Here is a 16,150-nt window from a genome sequence, read left to right on the forward strand (position 1 = left end):
CATAGCTGATCATAAATGAAAGCCATAAAATACCTTATTATCATGATTTTCTGAAAGGTTTTATTAGCAGGCAACACAGACCAGATGCAAAATCAATTTCATTAGCTAAATGCATCCCCAAGAAGCTTCTGGCAGGGCACATTTTGTAAAGCGGAAAATCCTTCCCACTGATACAAGTCGAGAGCACGTTAATGCATTACGTCATTCTAAATTGGATCTTGCACTTAATGCTGATGAAGGCAGCTCCTCCAGACCTATAGGACTGAAGTCATTAACAGACCTCTGGGTGTGCTGAAGAAATAAAAGAAACCCAAACAGGTTTTGACATGGAGCATTAGAAGTCTATCAGTGGTGTTTCTTTTGTGCATACATTTACCTTGGTTGTTATAACCAGCACAGAGCAGCAGAAGTGAGCACAGACCACTGACCCACCGAGGAGATAAATGCATACACCTCCCTTATGAATGCAGCATTTAACCCATGTCTGTCCACGCAGCAGAAGCCGCTTCATAAGGGCACGCTGCAACCAGCAGCGCTCAGTGAAGCGAAGCCTAGCAGAAGATGGAGGTGTACACCAGCCCACCTCATCTCTCCCTTGCTCCTCCCTTTGGGCTCATGCACCTAGGCAGGTCTCGTCACAAATGACACAAACTGAAAGTGCTCGGTGTCTGTGACACTGTTGTACCCAGAACCTCCAGGTCCCACAGGAGAATGATCCCCTCAGTAACTAGTAAGGCAAGTTTGGCTCCAGCCTGGAGGAGGTGACACTAGCTCTTGTGTCACCTTAAGGGAGGAGTGGGCCAGCCACCATGGCCATGTCTCTTCTACTCTTCTGCTCCAAAGAAGAGTAGACATTTGCCTGTCCCTTCTCACACAGGGGCAGGCAAATGCCACTGGGGTAGAACATAACGGACCCCAGAGCAAAATTCCCTGGGACAAACTCTCTGTAAACTCCTCTGCAGAGGAAAAATAGCAGATGAATTAACAATCTCTTTCTTAAAAGCCCTCTGCAAACCTATCTATGAGGCTATTAGTCTTGAGCACTAATGAGAGAGTGAACTTGTGTTGCCCAGTAGATGGATGCTGGAAGATGCTTCCACCCACAAACAATAAATGCACAGAAAATATGTAGAATTCCATATCAGTGAATGCTTTAACTGTCATAAAACCACCTACCAAGGTAATATAAAAAAAACCCACAAATGTGAAAAACATTACTGAGTTGCACAGAATGCATCTTTTTCAGGATACTGATGCTTCTGACTAGGTTTTTTACACACAAAAAAAGATCTTTAAAGCTCAAAACAAGTATCACTCATACATGCTGCAGTCATCTATCAGCTTTCTGCTATTCCAACTCTCTTGACATTACAGCTGGTAGTAGGGGGAGGAAGAAAAGGAGGAAAAGAGGAGCACTGCAGCAGCTTCCCACTGCTGGCATGTGTGGTTTACAAAGTGCTTACTATTTCACATTTATACTGAAACAATGCCCAGAAGCTCCAGTAAGTCATAGGATCTCTAAAAGTTTTTATCAAAGTCTAACACCAGTACCTCCAACGGAGCACAGCCAAGGAAGACATGACACGAAGATTAGGGAAAGAAACATATAAACAAATCAAGTGTATCATTGACTTGTACATATGTGTATATAAATATATAGATTTAAAGCTTAAGTTGTCGCGAATAGAAAAATTAATACATGAGCTCTGCTAGCCATAAGCTTTTGACTGATTTCTGATCAGTGTAGTAGCTAAAGGGGAATTTTTACAAGTCTTCTAAAGAAGGAAACAAAATACACAGTGAGTAAGACTGAAGAAGTATTTATGTGTCTGTACACACATGCACACTCCCACAGAGTTATCAAAACCCACAACCAGAACAGCACAAATGTAATGTCCAGCAGCATCACTCTCACAGCAAAAAATACTGTTCTTCTCTGAGATGCCACAGCTCCGTACCAGTCCACTGTAATCCATTTTGATGGCTGGACATACCATGATTGTATCTGACATATGTATTTTAAATGGCTAAAATGTTTTTCAGTTTATATTCCTGGTCCCTCTTCTCTATTGTACCTTCATTCACTACAATCCAGTAAGGTTCCTACAGTTTAACAAATTCAGCTAACTTTGGGCTTAGGATCCTCAGCTGCATGACAGAGGGGGTCACGCAGTAATATTGCTGACTGCAATGACCTTTTCTGATTTGGACCTTAATAGTATTAGTCTAAGCCCTGCAGAGTCACCTCTGCTTAGGAAACAGGGCCTGTTTTATTTTGCTTCCTTAGGCATGCGAGAAGAATTGAACTTCTGGCACTGTTTATCTGGCTCCTGCATGCAGATGGAGCATAATGTTTTACACAGCTACCCTCTGCCCTCTTTCCAGTCTGATCATCACCAGCTTTCATATTCTGATTTACCTGCCTACAGCCTCAAGATTTTGCAGGCTGAGTACGTGCCCTTGTGGCAGTTCTAGTAAACCTCTTGGAAGCTGCAAGTCTTACATGCAGGGACCAAGAAAAAAAGAAAACAGAAGAAGTGACAAAAGGTAGGAAGAAAGGGAAAAGGAAAGCTTTTGCCCTGCTGTATTCTATTTTCTTAACATTATTTTTCTCAGAGTAATAAGCTCCTCTCAATCTATTATCTTCAGTAATGCAATGTATGTAAATATATGCATGATGTGGGGTCATAATAGGAAAATTACATTGTCTGTGTAATCATTCTTATTTTTATTCTGATTATTCTTGGACTAAATGCTGCATTATACATATTTTTTTTCCAAATTTATTTGTGATATGAGAGGGGAAGTTTGGGGAGGTAATAGCAGAAAACCAGGGCATGCCTCAAGTATCCTCTCACCTGTACAACTGTCCTACTGACCCGCAGAAGGGCAAAAAGGAAAAGTGCCGCCCTTTGGTTCTTCTGATTTGCGTTTATGGTCCATACTTCATTTGTTCAATGCTTGAAGATACATAACTGGCTTCCTTTTGATCACCTATCCTTATCAAGATAAAAGTGAGAAAGAAACCTGGGAAGATGAGGGAAGCCTATGATGATCATGAGCTTCCTCTAAGCGCAGACTTCCCTGTCCCATCTGCGTGCAGACACAGTGATATTAAGCCCATGCAGACCCGTCTTTAAACTTCATTTACTCCAGAGGATCTTTGCTAGGGCAAAAGCAGTTCTACAGCCCCGGCTGGACCAGAGGAACACGAGGAAGGTGAATGCTCCGCAGGCAGCAGCAGGAGGTAGCACCTTGCTGCAGCCTGCGAGAGATGTGCAGCAAGATGAAGTTTTGGAGATGACCTTCTCTAACGAATTCCCACAGAAGCGAAGTGGTGTGTAAGGCCCTCAGAAGGTCTTGTCCTCTAGGGAGAGTTTAATCATCTATCATAATGGACTTTAATCTTTTTTACCAATATTTTGGAAAAACATACCAAGCTTCTCTTGTTTTCTTGATAGTTTACTCCTCATCGCCTGTATTTTAACCTGAACAATTCTAGGCGTTTCTAACTTGTTAAGTATATGCATCCATTAAATTTCTAAAATTACCATTTATATTTGCTTCAATGTCTCATGTCAAGTGTTTTGCAGGTTACTTCATTTCGCTGGAGGAACATAAGCGAAACAATTTTTTTTCTGGGCATTCTCTCTTCTTCCGACTTCTTAGACTACCTGCAAGATACCTGCATGACATATGGTTCATATACTTTGTCTGTCTGAAAAGCAATTTCCTAATCGAGACTTCCACCTTACGGTGAGATTCTGCCTACCAATGATTCTATTCAGGAACTAATTGGTTCTTTTCTGTAAAAAGAAAAAGAATTACCAGGAATGAAGTAACTTAAAGCTGAATAAGAGAGCCTGGAACTATCATTTTGAAATGGCACACTATGAAAGCTCCTCTCCTACTTCATTAGCTAGCTACAAAACAGAGAACATTTCAGCCACATTCTCACATTACAGGAGACAACAAAAGCACAACTGAAGGCTATGCCTTCATCATGATTAATTTTGTTTTGTGAGATAACATAATGTAGTGTTTATAAGCCTCGTTCCACTCTATTGTAAAAGGCAACTCAACTTGAAGAAATTGATTATCACACTGAGCTCAAAGGACTGGATAACAGAAACTAAATCAATTTGGCAATCTTTAGAAAAACAGTAACATTTATTTCACAGAAATGCAGAGGGAAGCCCTGGTTAATCCATAGGTGTGGTTTATAACTAGTTCTGTTGATTGTCCCTAATGTGCACAAAAAAAATGCATAACACAAGAGGCCTTAATACATCTATTGTAAACCAAGTACATTTGGCCAAGTTTCCATAGGAGCCTTCAGAAGAAGAAAGAATCCAAAAGAAGAGAGGAGCAGGCGAGAACTGTAGTTAACCTCAAGCATCAAAAGAAAAAAGTGATAAGGCCCAAGTCTTTTATGTTCTGGTACAAATGATTTGACTGCTCCTTAACAGAGCCACCTGAAAGGCAGGCATCCATCTGAAGCAGCCTCTGGGCTCTCTCAACAGTCAGTGAAGAGGCAGAGGTGTCTCCAGAGCACAATTTGTCCTGCCCTAAAACAGATAATGCTTGGGAGCTGCCCATTCCCTCCAGAAATAGTAGAGAAAGCCTAGCTTAGACTAGATAATCAGCACCTTTGGGTTTTATTCAGAAAAAATTACCTGTGATGAATCCCTCTCAATTTAAACACATGTCTTATACTGAAGTCAAGGAAAGCTGTGCAGAATTCAGGATTAAGTAATATTTGTGGGGGAAGGATCAGCAGAAAGTTTGAGGACACCCCTACAGAGAGACACTGGTAGAAGACTACTAAGACAAGCAAGTTATACAATATCACAGTGACAGGGAAAATGAGGTTCTTTTGTCATACATGGCCTAGAAGTTCATCTACATACATGGTCAGTAGCATAGACACATTGAGGAATGGTTCAGAGAGAGTCACTTTCCTTCCGTACAGGAGCAACAGAAAACAAGAGAGCTGGTATGCAAATCTTCTCTTAATGCAACTAAAGCCCCTCGTAAAAGCAGGGTTTCCTTTGAGAATTGGGTACTGGTCTTTGAACTGTAATTCCTGAAAGAGTTATTATTCTGTATGCTGTGGGAAGGCCTGAAGCCCACAGGGCAAACTAAACACAGACTGTCAAAAGGCAGATCCTATATTCTGTAGGATTGCCTTCTACTCTGAAGTCACAGAATCACAGAATGTTCAGGGTTGGAAGGGACCTCTGTGGGTCATCTAGTACAACCCCCCTGCCAAAGCAGGGCCACCTACAGCAGGCTGCCCAGGACCTTGTCCAGGTGGGTCTTGAATATCTCCAGAGAAGGAGACTCCACAACCTCCCTGGGCAGCCTGTTCCAGGGCTCTGTCACCCTCAGAGGGAAGAAGTTCTTCCTCATGTTCAGATGCTTCAGTTTGTGCCTGTTGCCCCCTGTCCTGTTGCTAGGCACTACTGAAAAGAGCTTGGCCCCATCCTCCTGACACCCACCCTTGAGACATTTGTAAGCATAAATTAGGTCTCCTCGCAGCCTTCTCTACTTCAGGCAGAACAAGCCCATCTCCCTCAGCCTTTCCTTGTAGGAGAGATGCTCCAGTCCCCTCATCATCCGCGTAGCCCTCCGCTAGACTCTCTCCAGTAGCTCCCCATCTTTCTTGAAGTGGGAAGCCCAGAACTGGACAGAGTACTCCAGATGGGGCCTCACTAGGGCAGTGGAGAGGAGAAGGAGAACCTCCCTCGACCTGCTGGCCACACTCTTCTTGATGCACCCCAGGATCCCATTGGTCTTCTTGGCAGCCAGGGCACACTGCTGGCTCATGGTCAACCTGTCATCCACCAGGACACCCAGGTCCCTCTCCACAGAGCTGCTCTCCAGCAGGTCCACCCCAAGTCTGTACTGGTGCATGGCGTTGTTCCTCCCCAGGTGCAGGACCCTGCACTCGCCCTTGTTGAACCTCATCAGGTTCCTCTCTGCCCAACTCTCCAGCCTGTCCAGGTCTCGCTGAATGGCAGCACAGCCTGCCAGTGTATCCACCACTGCTCCCAGTTTGGTGTCATCAGCAAACTTGCTGAGGGTACATTCTAACTCTTCATCCAGGTCATTGATGAAGAAGTCAAACAAGACTGGGCCCAGTACTGACCCCTGGGGGCCACCACTAGTTACCAGCCTCCAATTAGACTCAGCGCCGCTGATGACAACCCTCTGAGTTCTGCCATTCAGCCAGGTCTCAATCCACTTCACCGACCACTCATCCAGCCCACACTTCCGGAGCTACCCTGGGAGGACGTTATGGGAGACAGTGTCGAAAGCCTTGCTGAAGTCTAGGTATGTAGGCGTGGGTAACGGACCGTTGTAACGATGTGACCCCAATATGAGTATGATCGTACAGCTTTATTAGTCAGCAAAACAAGGTTTATATAGCAAAACTATTACAGCATCTGAATGGTTAAAACCCCAACCCATATATAGGCAAAACTACTGCAACTCGTTGTGATTGGTGCAGAGCTGCATCTCGAAGTGAAAACAGTACTGTGGCAGGAAACAGCAACGTGGCAGGAAGGAAGTGACAGTGTGGCAGGAAACGGTGATGTTCCCCCTGCTCCAGTGTCCCGAGCTCGTCGCTCTGCCTTCCCAGCAGGGTTCCGTGTCAGCCGCTCCCAAGGCTCACCTCCGGATCAGAACCTGGGTTGCTCAGCGCACCAAACTATGTCCCCTCTCGTCCAGCCAGGACTCCACAATTCCCCCTTTTTGTTTTTTGAGCAAGCCAGGTTTGCTTCATCATCTTGGAGAGAGCCTTTTTAAGACAGCTAAAGCAAATACATATTATAACTCCAACAGCAAGTAACACGATACATATGCGCAAAATTTCTATAATTAAACCGTTAAGCCAAGCGGGCAGATTACCAAAGAGCGAGGTGAGAAATCCATCAAAAAATCCCTGGCTTTGTTGTATTTGATTGGCGTGCTGTTCAAGCCATTATAATTGCTTGTGGATGGACTTACTATGATCGGACAAGTTCATACAGCACATGCCTTCGAAATCCTCACAACCATGTCCCTGGGCCAGCAGTAAAAAATCAGTTGCGGCTCTATTTTGCAATACTGCATGTCGTAGACTACTCTGATCTTCTAGCAGGGATTGCAAGACTTTTGTGGTAACACTGGCTTGCTTCTCTGCCCAGCGTTCCGTGTTCACCAATCTACTTCTGTAGCAGTGTTCCGTGTTCGCAACTTTCAAGGTCTATCTCCATTACCAAGACTGGGTTGCTCAACAGCACCAAACTATGTCCCCTCTCATCCAGCCAGGACTCCACAATTCCCCCTTTTTGTTTTTTGAGCAAGCCAGGTATAGTTGATGAGGTTGTTGATGATGATGAGAGCTGACATTAATTTTGGTCTTCAGCTTGCTACCACTCTTTCAGAGGCCCACACAAACTACAATACTAACAGTATAAGAACACAAATGCTAGTTGAAGACATAGAGATGTGAAGTGCATACCACAACCTGCTGGATATAAAGAAAGATTAAATTAACTTGAGAATGATACATACTGATGGTAAATCTGTTACCTAGCATATGGCTGTAGATTGATTTACTTGTATTCAATTTTCTTGCTGGATTTACTTGTATCCAATTTTCTTCCTGTGTGGATGGTGGGACTAAAGTACCGCTTGACCACAACATATCATTATTGTCAATGGGAGGGAATGCATCTCACCGCGTCAGGCATCGAAATAGCAGTGTATCAATAATATGAGCTCAGTAAATTTGCACTTGGGTTATAGGTATACTTATCATATATACAAACATCCATAACATTTAGTATTGGCTATCGATATTAATTACCTAGGTTAAGATCAATGTACCTAGAACTATGACTCATTAACTATATAGGCTAAAATTAATGTACATAAAAGCATAAAGCTGCAAACATCACCACATCTATTCCCTGCTGCATCAAATGCTTCCGAAGTTTTGATAAATCAGAGTCCAAATACAACAATCTAAAGTCAAAAACCAGAAATAGTCAATACCTGCAGAACTTACCAAACCAAAAGACACAAAACAGTTACTTAGTCCAGACAAATCCGTTAGATCACAGAAACCAAATAAATCCATCAGATCACAGAAATACAAACAGTGTAACATAAAACCACACGTTCATGGTCGCGACCACACACACACACAGAGGCACACCAAGTTTTTAGCGTAAATCCAAATATTGCAAAGACAGGACTTACAATAATATTCAACATTTAACAGACAAATTCCCAAGCTTCAGTTTCAGGAAGAGTACTCTCTTTTCAATTCAGGATTAGAAAGGACACTTTCCCTTCTCGTCAGGGATATAGCTCAACGCTGTGAAGCTTTTACTATGACTAACAAATAGGCAACAAGAAACAATACTGGAAGAATGCCTTTGCCTTATTAATGGTTCACACTCAGAACTTTTTGGTCCAGTGATCAGAGGTTCTCCCCGAGAATCCCTCGGTGCCGGCTGGAGGTCCTGCAATCCCTCGGACCATTGAAGTTCAAGAGCAGCGTCCTACCTGGGTACCCAAAATCTATTACTAGAAAGCAGCAAAATAATTAACTTCCTAAAACTTAATGTTGGAGTTCTAGAAAGCAGGCATTCTTTACTGCAGTACTGAACGCACAGGGAATAGTTCTACTCAAATGTGTGTACTGAAAAGACACTCTTACTAGATATTTATGCCATGTTAACATACATAATCATTACATTTCTGCAAAGTACTTATCATTCTCCATTTCTCCCCCCCCCCTTTTTTTTTTTTTTTTTTTTATATATTAATGTCTTTTGTACATGCATATTGGCACCTCTAGGCAGTTGTCAGGAGCCCTCAGGTGAAGGTTTATACTTTTCCTCACGGTGTCTGCTAGTTGACCTTTGCTCTTGTGCAGACGCAGTTCTAAAATCGCGTATACCGTATCCTCCAAGATTGCTTCGTTATACAAAAGCTGTTGTGGGAGATAATTGCCAAATATGCAAGGAATGTATTAATTGGTGTGGGTGGTGCACCCACTGCAGTCATCAGAGTACTTGCGTTTGCTGTAATTTTTTCAGTGTTCCCTGTGTAATAGGATCATCCAGAGTGGGTCTCTTCTGCTTCCATGTCAGAGGTTGCTCCCTGAGAGTGAGTGTGGTCACCTCTGGCATCGGATTCTGCGTTACGTTCTTTCAGCTCATGATATAGCTTCACATATTTTGCTGGTAACCATCAAGGGCCTGTTGAAAGAAGAACACACGCATACCCTCTTCCCCACGTTATTAGTTCTATAGGACTTGTCCATTGTGATTCCCCAAATTCTTTATACCATACTTTTGGTCGAACCACAAATGGAGGGACCATCCCGAATTGACGGTCAGCTGCTATTGTAAATAATTGATCATCAGAACGATTTTAACAATTAAGTACATTAAGTGTTCCTGTGGGGTAACACTGCCCATAGGATTCCCCCTTTTTTGTTTATTTAGCATAGCTTTGAGGGTCCCGTGGACACTTTCGACAATGGCTTGTGCAGTAGAAGAATGTGGTATACCTGTAACATGTTGTATACTCCAGTCCTGTAGGAAAACAGAAATTGTCCGTGAAATGTTCCTTTTCTCCCGTATGTGCCGTGGCTACCAGAAATCCTGAGAAAGTATCCACATTAACATGTACACAATGCAGTCGACCAAATGTTGATATATGTGTAACATCACTTTGCCACAACTCATCAGCTCGTAAACCACGAGGGTTCCCTCCTGCACACGATGGTACGGGTGTAATACATTGACAATCAGGGCATGCATGAACATTTTTTGTGGCTTGCCCCCGGGGCAAAGCAAATTGTTTATGCAAGGAAGAAGCATTTTGATGAAAGAAGTCATGAGATAATCGGGCTTGCTTGAAACGGTGTGGCAGTACTGCTGCCATTGTCAATTGATGTGCTACAACTTTTTCTTCAGTTATTGGTTTTAGTAGAGTAGTATGTAACTATATATGCATTATAAAATATACACGTACACGATTTTCTAATTTCAATAGCAATTGCATCTGCAATGCGTTGAACAATATTCACAACATGCAGAATCTGTGACAACATTGAGTGGTTCAGTCGAAAACAATTCAAAAAACGTGCAAGGCCGCTGATAGCTTAAAAATTTGTGTGGATCCTTCAACGACTAAAATAGATGATTGCTAATCTGATGAATTTGTTTGTTTCTGAAACACTGTTCATGCTCCTTTAATAGGAACAGAAACACGTTGGTTTTTTGGCTGCAATGAAATTTGAGAGAGGGAATGTAACAGCTTATGTTGTGGAAGGGTATAACGTATGTTATTTAAATAATCAGCTAGAGCGGCTTGCAGTGATAAGGATTCACTGTTTAAAGCCACAAAGTCATCTTTAGCCAGCAGCAGGCAAATAGTATCAACTTGCTGACAGTGATTCCAACCTTGTGCTATTAAGGACACTATGATGTGTACCTTTGAAGTCAATGTTTTCATGGGTGTATGAGACAAAAAGATTCATTCCAGAGTCTTCAACTTCTGCGTGTTAACACACCACTGATCGAAAAGAGGGTAAGGCTGTAAAACAAAACCTTCATAAATGATATACAAATTTGTTGGCAATTCGACATTAATTCTGAAGGTAAAGGCAATTGCAATTCTATCTGAAATCTTTTGTAAAACAGTTTTTGCTTTTGGCATTAATCTTCGGGAAAATAATAAATCTGAGTCCTTTTTGACAAAGTAAATAGAGGGGACAAATCTTCAGCTGTAAAGTCAATATTTTCACTTTTCAGCAGAGTGAATAACATCATCTAGGTAGACTATCTGAACCTTGGAAAGATAATAAAGTCCAGCTGTTTGTTCACAAGGAAGTCTACTGCAGTAATTGAATTGTATACATTTTTTGTAACCAAGTCCTTGAATGTTAGAAAAGATGGTTCTCGCCGCACCGCTTCTGGGCTGGCAGGAATGGGCCGGCGCGCTGGGATCGAGGGAAGGGGGGGGGGGGGAAGGGGGGGGGGGGGGGGGGGAGGAACCGTGCCGCCGGTTGCCCGGGGGGAGCCATGTGCCCCACCAGGTGTAAGGTTTGCTGACCCATTCGATGTGGTGACTGCTGGCGCGGCGGCTGTACAGCGTCTGAGGGACTGTGCAGTTTTATGTTGGAATTCACCTCGTTTTGATCTCAGGTCGGGTACGCCAATTGCTGTCGAGAGACCCTGTTGTACACTTTCGGGATGCCGGATTTTTACACCCCACTTCCCGTTTCTCTGGATTCAAAGGATCGTCAGGTTTTGGCAGATTTACTTCCCGCACTTCTCATGTTCGGTAGGAATTTCGTCGTATGTAGGGTTAAATTTCAGCAGACTGCTGCTCTGTCCTTGCTTTTGAGATAAGGACAGAGCTATAGCAGCTGCTTCTGAGATAGTCTCTGTAAGTTTTAGAGCATTTAAAGCTGTATGCACTGATTTCCAAGTAATGATTTCCTCAGGTATTTTAAACTGCAAGACTTTGTTCTTTCAAACTTCACTGTAAAAAAATTCTTTAATGGAGCCTTCGCTCCTTTTCTCAGTGACTGTCCCATTCTCCAGCGAGCCGAGGGGGGGCGGGGAAAACAGACCTGATTCCTGCTCAGGGTCTGTTAGACCCAGCCCCTGCTCACAGCTTTCTTCACGTGGTAACTTAGTGGCCACTCCTCCGGCCAAACACCTGTACTTACGATTGTCATCCATTAACCTGTTCCACAGGACAGGCTGAGGCTTGTGTACCTCAGATAATGGTGGCAACGTTCCACTGTCCATCTAGGATGGCATCTCTTGTAACACCGCTCCAGCAGGTAGGTGTGATCCGTGCCAGAGGCCCAGCTAAACATCTCGGAGAAGAAGCCTCATTTTCCCGGTGGGGGGGTTGGTAACGATTGACATATGCTGGAACTGCGAGCTCTTGTCTTGAAGATGCTGCAAAACTGACTGCAACAGATCGCACGGTTTTTGGGTGGTTTGTTTTTTTTTTGAGTAATTCGTTCTGGCCGGCATCAGAGGGCGTCGGGAGTGGAGACGCCTCGCTGGAATGTGGCAGGGGTGGATAGAGAGGAGGGGCCGATGTTGCAGGCCGCGCCCCAGGAGGGGCCGATGTCGTAAGCCGCACCCCTTCTCCCTCCCCCTCTGGGGGTGGTACTAGCCGCTCCTCCCCTCTTCCGAAAGACAGTCGCAGTTCCGCGCCCGACTCCTCCCCGCTCCCTGGGGACGGTCGTACTACCGCGTCCGGCTCGCATTTCGAGTTGATGTCTCTGGCAGCAACTTCTGGTGGGCCACCCCCCTCTGCACCGAGACCGGAACCGCACTCTGCACTCGCTCGAATCTCGGCAATTGTGTTACAAGTGATCCCAGTCATCCCTCTAACAGCAGGTAGCCCGAAAACCCGTGATAATGTCCCAGGCTTAGGCGCGTGATCCTTCCCAGGCTCCGGAGCTAGCATCTGAGCTGCAGCACACGCCACCTCTCGTTCAGCTTTCATGGCTTTTAAAATGTGTAATACTGTTCGCCAGAGCTCGCGGACGGCTTTTATCTCCTTTTCCTCCTTGTCCTCCCCCGTTATTGTCCTTTCCCACATCATCTCTCCTAACTCTTGCCGTTCCGAGACGGAAATAAGTACCGGGGTATCCGCAAAGTGACCCCATCGTTGCCCCAGTTTAATCAACTTCATGAGTTGGTTTGCCGTTGTGTCTATTCCTCTCTTAGAGAGAATACCGACTAACAACGTTGCCGTGGCATCCACCTCCATGCCAGTGACCCCGGCCTCCACGTTAAAATTTAGCTGCGCCAGGCAGCCCCAGTGTGGCTCGAAAATCCCTGGGAGTCGGCCGCCCATACCTGCCCTGCGCGTCCGCACCCAGGCAGGACCCTCCCAGCCGTTACTCCCACGCCCCCCTCTCTAGCTGCTCACCGCAGACCGAGGGCCTCCTGCAGGGAAACCGTCCATCCTCTGCTACCAAATGTAGGCATGGGTAATGGACCGTTGTAACGATGTGACCCCAATATGAGTATGATCGTACAGCTTTATTAGTCAGCAAAACAAGGTTTATATAGCACAACTATTACAGCATCTGAATGGTTAAAACCCCAACCCATATATAGGCAAAACTACTGCAACTCGTTGTGATTGGTGCAGAGCTGCATCTCGAAGTGAAAACAGTACTGTGGCAGGAAACAGCAACGTGGCAGGAAGGAAGTGACAGTGTGGCAGGAAACGGTGATGTTCCCCCTGCTCCAGTGTCCCGAGCTCGTCGCTCTGCCTTCCCAGCAGGGTTCCGTGTCAGCCGCTCCCAAGGCTCACCTCCGGATCAGAACCTGGGTTGCTCAGCGCACCAAACTATGTCCCCTCTCGTCCAGCCAGGACTCCACATAGGTAGATAACATCCACTGCTCTCCCCTCATCTACCCAGCCAGTCACACCATTGTAGAAAGCTATCAGTTTGGTCAAGCATGATTTCTCCTTGGTGAATCCATGCTGACTACTCCTGATAACCTTCTTTTCTTCCACTTGCTTACTGATGACCTCTAGAAGGAGTTGCTCCATCATCTTTCCCAGGATGGACGTGAGGCTGACCTGTCTATAGTTCCCTGGGTCCTCCTTCTTGCCCTTTTTGAAGATTGGAGTGACATTGCCCTTTCTCCAGTCCTCAGGCACCTCTCCTGTCCTCCAGGACCTTTCAAAGATGATGGAGAGTGGCTCAGCAATGACATCCGCCAGTTCCCTCAGCACTCGTGGGTGCATTCCATCGGGGTCCATGGATTTGTGGACCTCCAGATCGCTTAAGCAATCCCTCACGCAGTCCTCCTCAACCAAGGGAAAGTCATCCTCTCTGTAGGCTTCCTCTCTTGCCTCCAGGGCCTGAAATAAGTCCTGAAATATGGCCCTGTTCCACAGAGAGAGATAGCATATGTCATTATGTTATGAATACGTATATGACCCTAAAATCAGTAGGCTAACAGAAAGCAAAATGTATTATTTATAGGTCTCTCAAATCCGTTTTGAGACAGGTAACAGATCAAGGCAACAATTATATGTATTTGATAATGATCAAGGTTGGCATATCCAGCAAAGACTGAGAAGTCCAGGATGCCATTAATATTCCAGTAACTTTATTCATTTTCTAGCCTAAGTGGATACACATATATTTATCAAATACGTATTCAATTTACTATGAATTAAGCTACCTGTCCCTAGAGGAGCAGCTCAAACAGCAGGAAGGAAAGGCGATGCTTCTCAGCTCCACAGCAAGTGTCGTCTGTCTGATGCAGAAAAGCCAGCCCCAGCACAGCCTGGTCCCATGCAGCCGCGCAGTGCAGAGACCAGCCCAAGGCACGAGTGTGAATGACTTTGAGCCCGGGCAGCATGGCACCCTTGTGTAGACAAGCACAGCATTAACACATGACATTTGGGGAGGAGATGAGGGAGCTGCGTGCTTTTTTGAAGGAATTTTCGCACAGCACCGCTCTGGCCCTGACTCTGAAGATGCCTTCCCACTGTCTTACCTCCCACTGAATTTACAGCTCCTTCACTTTGGCTCAGCGTGGCCAAGGAGCTTTGCCTGAATATTATCCCTGATCTTGGCTCTCTGCACTTGCAGCACTCCCCTACCTTCCTCTGCACAGGCAGCACTCCCACCCCTGGCCCCATCCTGCCCGCAGAGATCACAAACCCCGCTCCGGAGACCCTCATGTCCTCCCCGCTGGCCCCGGGGCTGCCATGCTCACCCCCCAAAAGCACAGCCACCACCTCCTGCCTCGTCCAAGCCTCCTTGGCCATCACTACTACTTCTTCCTCCAAAGAGCTGCAGAGCACATCAGATCGAGGAGCATGTTAGACTGCCAGACTGTCGAGGAGAACGGTTACTGCGTGGCCGCAGGCTTGTCCGAAGGGCTGATGGCTTCCCACGTGCTGCCCTGTGGGCTTGTGTCCTGCATCATCCCTCCTGTGGCCAACGCCACGTGCCTGTTTACAGTCTGGGGCATATTCCCAAACTGCTTCCAAATCAAAACAAATTTACACAACTGCAACTAGAAGGTCTCCAAACAATAGGCTTTCTTGTTTCTTTTCCTCGAGGAGAAGCATTACAGCATTTCCCATGGGGACCAAGACTACCGCTCACCTCTGTGATATCAAACTGAAGTCCTGTGTGGCTGTATGCCCAGCCTGCTTCTGCTGAAATGCCGCAGTTTGTCATCTAAAGGTGGTTTTGAATATAAAAAGTCAAAGATGATTTGGCTAAACATGAATCAGAAGAAAGGATTAGAAAGGCAGAGGAATAATAATACATCAATTTGGCAAAGTTCTTCCTGTGAATATAAAAAAGTATGTCAGTAATCTGCATTGATTGCTTGGAGAAAATTCAGAGTGCATGAGTGGTCTGTTATCTTTGCACTGCACCTTTTTTTGCTGTGCTTGTACCAATGCATATTTTACAAAGATTAATACACTCCCACCAAATCCACACAGTCTTATGAAATCCATGGGGACATCTGGCAACAAGTTATCAGATCTATTTTCTGTGTGTTCCGTGTAAACATATTAGTAAACAATGAGGTATTCGTAACTGAGAGGGCAAGATGAAATGGATGTTTTACTGATGCAGAGACAAGAAATAATTCCATATTCAAAATATGAAGTTGTAAAAGAACATCCGCTTGAGTAAAAGATCTTTTCCTCTGAATTTGGAAACAGTAAGTAGCTATCAAAAGAGTGCATAAAGTAGAATGGGATCACTAAAAACTTCAAATTTTAAGGAGTTAATAAACGTCTTTAGCAAACTTTTTATCCTTTGCATGCTTTCACTCACTTCACAGAAATATGTGATGTAAGGATATGTCTTGCGTAAAAAGGGGGGAAAAGAAACAAACGCAGCTTTGTTTTACCAACCGGAAAAAGAACTATCATTAGCAGATTCTATCAAACTCAGTAATTTATTACCCATTTACACCTCCTCTTGTCTTAAAGAAAACCCTTTATAACTAAGTGAATTTAGCAGCCATATTAGACCATACATCATCCCATATGACCCAAATGAACTATTCGAACATCAGTTTAACACAGCATCAAAAATAGATATTGAGAGCCTGAT

General features: G+C 44.7%; 1 long non-coding RNA gene across 1 annotated transcript; it reads right to left on the bottom strand.

Annotated features, from left to right (window-relative positions):
- Positions 1-13,089: 13,089 nt before the first annotated feature.
- Positions 13,090-15,678, bottom strand: LOC142361614 (uncharacterized). The gene is made up of 3 exons (XR_012764249.1): positions 15,182-15,678; positions 14,247-14,432; positions 13,090-13,945 (listed from the first exon to the last, which is right to left on the bottom strand). It is a non-coding gene; the product is annotated as an uncharacterized LOC142361614 (long non-coding RNA).
- Positions 15,679-16,150: the final 472 nt, after the last annotated feature.

This window comes from Opisthocomus hoazin, chromosome 6 (assembly GCF_030867145.1).
Source record: "Opisthocomus hoazin isolate bOpiHoa1 chromosome 6, bOpiHoa1.hap1, whole genome shotgun sequence".
Lineage (NCBI taxonomy): Eukaryota > Metazoa > Chordata > Aves > Opisthocomiformes > Opisthocomidae > Opisthocomus > Opisthocomus hoazin.